The following is a 9,365-nucleotide window of genomic DNA, read 5'->3' as shown; positions in this document are numbered from 1 at the left end:
TGGGCGGAGACAGCCGTGATCTCACGGCTGGCTCCGCCCAGTTGTAATGACAGATCAGCGTCCCCAGGTCATTGATCTGTCATTAAACAATAACAACTCTAGCAGGTGCCGGCCAATAGGAAACAGTTGGGCAGAGCTAGCTGTCACTGATTTTAAAATATCTTTATTTTTTTTTATTTGACTATTTGTTTAAATCTTTTACATATTTTTCCAACTATTTTGTTTTTCCTTCCTTTTCACGTATTTTTTATTCTGCTCGGTACCACGGAGGTACCGAGCAGAATAGCCGAGCCGAATGCCGCTCACTTCACTTCGCCTGGATCATTCACTCGGCTGCCTACTTTTTAACCTATATATGCTGAATAAATGTAAAAAAAATAATGAATTAGTCAATATTAACACTTCTGTCTTGCAGCACTGGGGGGTCCCAGGTTCCCTGGTCAGGTCATTATCTGAAAGGAGTTTGCATGTCCTCCCTCTGCTTGTGTGGGCTTGCTGGAAGGTTAATTGGCTCCTGTCTAAATTGGCCCTCAATGTATGTACAATAGGGACCTTGGATTGTAAGCTCCTCAAGGGCAGGGACTGATGTGAATGTTAAGCACACTGGGCACCATATACATAGCCATAATAAATAATAATTATAACTATAAAACATTTTCTATCTTTTAGTGGGACATATTTATAAAGCAGTAAGTGATCGGTTCCTGGATCATTCCCCCTTTTTGGTCATCGGGGTCTCATCACATCTTCTGCTCTAGTTACAAAGTGCATTTTCCAGCCAGAATCTCCAGCCGGGTAGTCGGATGAAGCTGCATTGATTCCCCAACACCTGGATTTTCTGCACTTCATTGGGAATCCAAGGACTCACTAATGTTCCCTGCCATCTAAATATCCCCTAAATTCCAGGCGTTGTCCCCCCGTCGATTTCTAAACCCCCCCATTTGTAAATGGCAAATTGTTGACTCAATATAGAGCAGTGCAACTGAACTATGTAAATACGGTGTGGCCCCAACACGTCTGGAGGGCCACACAATAGCTTTTTTTTTTACAGATTTGCTATTATTAGTACATCACATTGTGACCCACTGAGGTAGGTGCTCTACAACAACACGTTTATGCATGAGCTGTTCTGCATGCATTGCAGTGCTATTCATTTTAAATGTTCTGTTACAGCACCAGCACTGTAGAACAACAAACATGCCACTTATTGCAATGCACTGCGTTAAAAAAAGTCTGATTTTTAGGGTCCATTCAGGGCTGGATTTACTTTCTCTGATGCCCTAAGGCCAGCAGAGAAAGTAAATCCGGCCCTGAATATATATATATATATAAATAGATAGATAGATAGATAGATAGATAGATAGATAGATAGATAGATAGATAGATAGATAGATATCCAGTACATATACATAAATGCAGTACAACATTTTTCCACCGTGTGGCAGTCACGATCCCCCAAAACGCATGACAAATGTCACCATATGCTTGTGCAGGAAGCAAAAAATAATTATTTATCTGTTGCATCGTTTCAAGCTGTTTACAAGCAACAATAGGCTTCCGTAATGTGTCAGGGGACATATGGCGATGTAAGTTAGATCAAAGAACACTTAATCATTGTAATCTTCTCCACTTAACACCACAGACACGGAACAGCAGCGTGTTCCTACAGCTAACAAGGCACGGGCTGAGCGCAGGGAACATTTGTCACAATTTAGCATCGCCGGGTCCTGATTCAGCAGTTCATGCACCCAGTTAACGATCCCGCCACAATGGCACTATGGGGTCAATTCACAAAGCTTATTTTCTTCATTTTGGCCGTTATTTCATTGATAACGCTTGTTATATAGTTGCTGTTTAGAGGTAGTCAATTCACAAAACTCAATAACGCTTCCTTTTTTTAAGAAGTGCTAAATTAACTATTCAGATGTTATTTTAACTATCCAGACGTTATTTTAACTATTCAGACGTTATTTTAACAACTGGAGTGATAAAATATGCTTGAAATGCAATTCACAAAAGGAAAAGGTACTTTTATCACTCGTTATTGAGACGTAGATTTATCACCTCCTTCAGGGTGGCGTTATGACAGATTTCAGGCGTTATCTGATGCTTGTTGCACTGAGATGACATGAGGTATATAAAATGGAACCTTTTTTTCTTCATTTTCACATGGTTTAATGCTTTTGCGTACAGAAGAAGATGGCATGTAGTTGTCATTTCTACAGTTTTTATCCTTCTACAAATGTAGATGATTTTTTACAGTTTGAGGTTAGTGGCAAATCTCACATGACATGAAAAATCAAATGTCCCTGGACACACTTCAGTGGGGGTTGTAGAGCAAGTGGATTGTTCCATGCAACATATTTAATATCAAGACAGGCTTTATAGGTGGTAAGGAGAATTTATTGCTCTCCCTACACTGCCTGATTGTCAACAGATGTAGATCTAAATAAATCTAATGTTTCATATATTCATTCCGCTCAGAAAAAAAGTTATTGTTATTTCTATATGATTTCTTCTCTACCAAATGTAAAATTAATATGCATGTGGGGAATATGGAATGTATTCCTTCCTTCTATGTGGAATCCTTTTGTGTGGTGAAAGTGAAAGTAACAGTAATTTAGGCATCTGCTCCACCCCTTCTGCTACCAAAATGCACTGCAAAAATGTTAAAATAACACCCAAAACGTTATTTTATCACAGCAATAGATAAAATAAAGTCTGTGATGTTAAAATAACACTTGCTTAAGGAACGTTAAACTGCGTGTGCATTAACGATTCCGGCTTTTGTGAATTGCATGTTTCAGCCAGTAAAATAAAGAGTGGTAAAATAAGGATAGATAAATTAACTTCTACTCTCATAACGCTTAGCTTTGTGAATTGACCCCTATGTGAGTTATAATAAAACCTGCTGCCCTCGTGGTTTTCCAGAAGTAGACCGTTAGAAATAGGGCGAGGCAACGGGGAAAAAAAAGCGATGGCACTTTAAAGCTGCCTCCGGCCAGATCTAGCGGCTATAGAAAAGAAAGTTGGCCATAGAGGTGCCAAAGGGGTCTGACCATGCCATGCACCTGATCCTTTTAATGGGGGTTTTGTATTGAAGAGAATTTCCACGCTTTTTTCTTATTTTTGAGATTGTTGGCACTGCCTTCCTCTGGCCCCCTCAGGGGGTTCCCAACATCGCAGATGGGCTTCCCGATCACTTGATCGCTGGTCACATGATTGGAAGATCGTCACACTGGCTCCCAATCATAAACAGTGACCGGAAAATGGCAGTGACGGCTCAGTCACTGTGCTCTCAGAACAGAACAGGGGGCCGAATGATGCATATATGGGTACAGCTGGCATCAAGGCACACCTGCCAGCGTGAAGCACATATGCACTATGGTGGTACGGCTGGTTTAAACCAGGAATGGGCAACTCCGGACCTCCAGTTGTGGTTTAACTAGAAACCACAACATGCCTCTGCCTGTATTTTTTGGCAGTGCACATGTCTACTGTCAGTCTTGCAATGCTTCATTGGACTTTTAGTTCCACAACAGCTGGAGGATTGCAGTTGCCCACCCCTGGTGTAGGGAGTTAAGTTTCTTCATGTCATTGTAGCCCCTGCCACCCTAAGTGGAGCGGCTCTTTAAATTTAGTATTGGTGGAACTGTAGTCAGTCTGGCTGATTTGTAGTCTGGTATCATTTGGTCATCCTAGGTGTTGTGCTACTAATTGCACCTACCTGCAGTGAGGTGTGACCCTGCCACGGAGTCAGGCAGCCAATAGGGGAACTTTGGGTTGTCTATGCCTCATCAGCCAATCACTAGGAGTTTAATGGCGAGTGGTGCGTGCTGTGGAAGTGCATACATACTCAGGAATTGCCATGTGCTCTGGCAGTCTGCCCCTTGGCTTGGCCTTGGGATGAGATGTACTAGGTTGGAGAAGCTGACTAGGCCAGCAGGAGGCCACATGGGGACCCAGGTGGGGTCTGGAACTATCTGGGAAGGTGAACCAGAGAAGCCCTTTGTCTGCTGGAGGTACCAGGAGCTGACATGGACCTCAGGAACAAGTCTGATGTCTCTCCCAGGGACGATCTCATACTTATCCTCTATTCAGCTGTTGCTCTACTACACAGTGCCATCCTCTGTGCAAGTAAAGTATTCCTGCACTGTGGAAGCTGGAAGGGATTGGTGTGTTTGGGGCGTCTTTGTCATGGATGTCTGAAGCCCTATACCCTTTCGTTATGCTAGCGTGGGCTAGGGTTGCCACATTTTCTTCAAGTGAAACCTGGACAGTCTAGCGCTAGCACGGCAATTTTTTGGGGGGAGAATATAGAGGAGAGAGCATTGAGAGGTAGCCAGGAGAGGAAGTAAGGAGACCAGCTATAGAGGACTACAAATTTCAGCAATACATTATACAGCAATACAAAATAATATGAAGCTAGTACATACTGTGTGTTGTTCTGGGTTGGAGCCCTGATGTTTCCAGGTGGGCTGTGCGGGCACTCAGACGGGCTGTGCGACTCTCAGGTGGGCTATGCGACTCTTAGGGCTGTCTGGGCTATGGTGTCTCACCAGGGGTCCACTCTGAGCTGCGGGCACCTGTAAACAGGCACAGGCTGCCCACAGCTCAGCGGAAGATCCGGTTTCAGGGGGAGATGTGGCTGCTCGAGGAAATGTCTTGTGCCCGTGTGGCCATTGGCTGGACACCCAGGCATAAGACTCCAAAACCGGACTGTATGGGTGAAAACCTGAGAAATACAGATAGGGCTGACAGCTACTCTGCCTCCATTGCCTGTATGAAGGTAACTTTCATCTAAAACAACTTAAAGGAGAACTATGAGGTGAGTGCTTTTCACTCACCTCATAGTTCTAGCCGACCTGTGACAATGAGACTGTCACAGGTCGGCTCAGTAGATCGGGAAGTGAGCGAACACATACCGGCGCTCGCTCACTTTTCGATCCTGTCACGGCAGAGAGCCGTGACAGGGGAGGGACTGGATTCCCCCCTCCCCTGTCCGATCATCCAGCGCTGACTGGCGGAACGGACGGGGACGGGTACAGCTGGCTCTGCCTCTAGATAGGCAGAGCAAGCTGTCACTCACAGGGTGGATCCAGACATAATTGTCGGGATCCGTTTCAGCTGCGGCGTCTCAGTATACTGAGCTTTCGGTGACGGGAGGACGCTAGTTTGTGTCCTCCCGTTACCCTTAGGAGAACGATGGGGAAAAGCCCTAAACCCAGGGAGACGATCGGGAAGTGAGCAAATCGCTGCATGTTTCTACCTCAGGTCCCGATCAATAGAGCCGACCTGTGACAGCTTCTTGTCACAGGCCGGCTCTAACTATGAGGAGTGGAAATCACTCACCTCATAGTTCTCCTTTAGGTTAAAATGTCTAGCGTTTAGTATTACTTTTCATTTGAACGCTCTGATTATGATATCCTATTATGGCCACTAGATGGTGCTAAAGGAGCATAGGAAATACGTATCTATGGGGCTGTTCACAGAATGGTGAAGAGTTTGGAGAAGGCAGGAGAAGGGAACAATCTAGGACAACATAGCTGAACCGGAAAATGAGCTAAATTTGGCTAGGGTTGCCACATTTTCTTCAAGTGAAACCTGGACAGTCTAGCGCTAGCACGGCAATTTTTTGGGGGGAGAATATAGAGGAGAGAGCATTGAGAGGTAGCCAGGAGAGGAAGTAAGGAGACCAGCTATAGAGGACTACAAATTTCAGCAATACATTATACAGCAATACAAAATAATATGAAGCTAGTACATACTGTGTGTTGTTCTGGGTTGGAGCCCTGATGTTTCCAGGTGGGCTGTGCGGGCACTCAGACGGGCTGTGCGACTCTCAGGTGGGCTATGCGACTCTTAGGGCTGTCTGGGCTATGGTGTCTCACCAGGGGTCCACTCTGAGCTGCGGGCACCTGTAAACAGGCACAGGCTGCCCACAGCTCAGCGGAAGATCCGGTTTCAGGGGGAGATGTGGCTGCTCGAGGAAATGTCTTGTGCCCGTGTGGCCATTGGCTGGACACCCAGGCATAAGACTCCAAAACCGGACTGTATGGGTGAAAACCTGAGAAATACAGATAGGGCTGACAGCTACTCTGCCTCCATTGCCTGTATGAAGGTAACTTTCATCTAAAACAACTTAAAGGAGAACTATGAGGTGAGTGCTTTTCACTCACCTCATAGTTCTAGCCGACCTGTGACAATGAGACTGTCACAGGTCGGCTCAGTAGATCGGGAAGTGAGCGAACACATACCGGCGCTCGCTCACTTTTCGATCCTGTCACGGCAGAGAGCCGTGACAGGGGAGGGACTGGATTCCCCCCTCCCCTGTCCGATCATCCAGCGCTGACTGGCGGAACGGACGGGGACGGGTACAGCTGGCTCTGCCTCTAGATAGGCAGAGCAAGCTGTCACTCACAGGGTGGATCCAGACATAATTGTCGGGATCCGTTTCAGCTGCGGCGTCTCAGTATACTGAGCTTTCGGTGACGGGAGGACGCTAGTTTGTGTCCTCCCGTTACCCTTAGGAGAACGATGGGGAAAAGCCCTAAACCCAGGGAGACGATCGGGAAGTGAGCAAATCGCTGCATGTTTCTACCTCAGGTCCCGATCAATAGAGCCGACCTGTGACAGCTTCTTGTCACAGGCCGGCTCTAACTATGAGGAGTGGAAATCACTCACCTCATAGTTCTCCTTTAGGTTAAAATGTCTAGCGTTTAGTATTACTTTTCATTTGAACGCTCTGATTATGATATCCTATTATGGCCACTAGATGGTGCTAAAGGAGCATAGGAAATACGTATCTATGGGGCTGTTCACAGAATGGTGAAGAGTTTGGAGAAGGCAGGAGAAGGGAACAATCTAGGACAACATAGCTGAACCGGAAAATGAGCTAAATTGGAGAATTTTTCCAAATCAGCTATTTTGTCCTAGATTGTTCACTTCTCCTGCCTTCTCCAAACTCTTCACCATTCTGTGAACAGCCCCATAGATACGTATTTCCTATGCTCCTTTAGCACCATCTAGTGGCCATAACACAATATTACAATCAGGATGTTAGAATTTAAAGCGACACTAAACTCAGGAGTTAAAGTGACATTAAACCCTCAGATTTTTTAACATAAAACAATAGTGTAATGTGGCCTTACTGTAATCCATGGTTGTTTCCCTTCTCTTTGCTGCTCTTCCTTTTAAATCTGTATCTGTTCTCATGCTCTGCAGAACTTCTGTTTTGCAGCAGACTGCCTGGTCTCAGGAATGGATATACGGTGTCTGTGTATAGGTGTGTATAGGCTTGTAAATTGAGCCAGCACTACAGGAAGAGGCCCTGAGCTGAAAAGGGAAGTTCTCCCCAAGCATGAGAAGACATAAGGATTTAAAAGGAAGAACAGCAAAGAGAAGGGAAACTACCATGGATTACAGTAAGGCACACATTACAGTATTGGTTTATGTTAAAAAATCTGAGGGTTTAAAGTCACTTTAAATCTTAAAAATACATTCCAGTACTTAACTATTAACAAAAATGTATCTTATTTGTGTATCACTCGGCTGTAGATTCTCAAATCATCTCTGAATTGGTGCTGACACTGTCCTTCCTTCTGGAGGGGGGCTACTCTTGTTCCCCATGTACATGGGGAACTGTGTGTGTTGTAAAGTAGTCACCGCTCCAAGCTCGCTCCTGTGATGGACTACAATCTCAATACTAATTAGTAAACTAGAAATGAGATTGTAGTCCATCACAGGATCAAGCTTGGGGCCATGGCTACTTTACAACACACACAGGGACCATGGGGGAAAAAAAGTAGCCCCCCTCCAGAAGGAAGGACAGTGTCAGCAAAAATTCACAGATGATTTGAGGACCTACAGCCAAGTGATACACAAGTAAGATACAGTATTGTTAATAGTAAGGTGCTTGAATGCATTTTTAAGATTTAACTCCTGAGTTTAGTATTGCTTTAAATTTGAACGCTCTGATTGTAATATCATATTATGACCACTAGATGTTGCTAAAGGAGCATAGGAAATAGTTATTTATTTTCTATGCTCCTTTAGCACCCTCTGGTGACCACAATATGATATTACAATTAGACGTTAGAATTTAAATACACTTGTAAAGGAAAAAACTAAAGAACATTGGTTTGTACATATTATTTAAATGTTTCAGAAATGAAATCATTTTTGGGTCACGCCTTAATGACCAAGGAAATATGTGGGTCCCGAGGTTACACGGGTTGAGAACCACTGCTGTAGAGTATACACACAGGGCAAACGTTCAAAGATATTCAAAGTGCAAACGAAGCCCTGCAAAAAAAAATCAAACCTTTAAGGTTACTTTATTTCACCTAGCAGTCTCACATGGCGAAATTAGATAATTTCAATAAAACTTCATCAAGGGGGAAATCACAGTTTTTTACAGCTATATCATGTTCAGTGATATCACCCTAATGGGCAACTAAAATGACTGAAACTCCATTTCAATCTGATCTGAGTTATGAGGCTGGAGCTGACCTCAGCTTCACTTTTTCTATGTTTTCTTCCTTTGCTGCGACTTCTCAAGGCAGCGGCATTCTTCTGAGCCAATGATAGAAAATCAATAGGTAGTCAAGGCAAACAAGGTGATATTAACCTTTGTGCTGCCCTAGACACATTCTTCGCAGAAGTGGAACATCCTTTGTACTCTGTTTTGGAACCCCGCAGTCTCTGAAATGAAAGAAATGTAGGAATATAGAACATTAAAGGAAGGGTTACAGACCTTCGGGATGGTATTGCAGTTATTGCATCATTTACCTAACAGCCATTTCTGATGTGACTTTGATATTTTACATGCTTGCTCTCCCATATTATTATATTAATGTAGGGGGTTATTTACGAAGGAGCCAAAGGATCCTGCTGTAGCTTTGGCTGATCCTTCGGTTCTCTTCGGCCGCTGGTGCCCTTCGGTCCAGTCATTCACTATAGCCCTTACAGCCGCCGAAGGCCGAAGCGGGGCGAACAGCCTGCCGAAGGCCGGCCTTTCACCCCACAAATGACAGCTGGGCTCCGCCCAGTTGTAATGACGGATCGGCATCCACAAATGACCTGGGGACGCTGAACTGTCATTAAACAATAAGAATTGGGTGGAGCCGGACGTGCTCTGCCCAGTTGTTATTCATTGGCAGGGACATGCTAGAACACTAGCAGGTGCCGGCCATTAGGAAACAGTTGGGTGTAGCTAGCTGTCACTGATAGCTCCGCCCAATTGTTTTTTTCTTCTTCTTATTATTATTATTTATTTCTGTTTTAAAAAATCTTTATTTATTTTTACATTTTACAATTTATTCACAATTTTTACATTTCTTCAACCTTTTTTTTTTTTTTTTTTT

Source organism: Nanorana parkeri, unplaced genomic scaffold (genome assembly GCF_000935625.1).
Source record: "Nanorana parkeri isolate BGI_ZX_2015 unplaced genomic scaffold, ASM93562v1 scaffold397, whole genome shotgun sequence".
In the NCBI taxonomy this organism is placed as follows: Eukaryota; Metazoa; Chordata; class Amphibia; order Anura; family Dicroglossidae; genus Nanorana; species Nanorana parkeri.
This window is presented reverse-complemented; position numbering follows the sequence as displayed.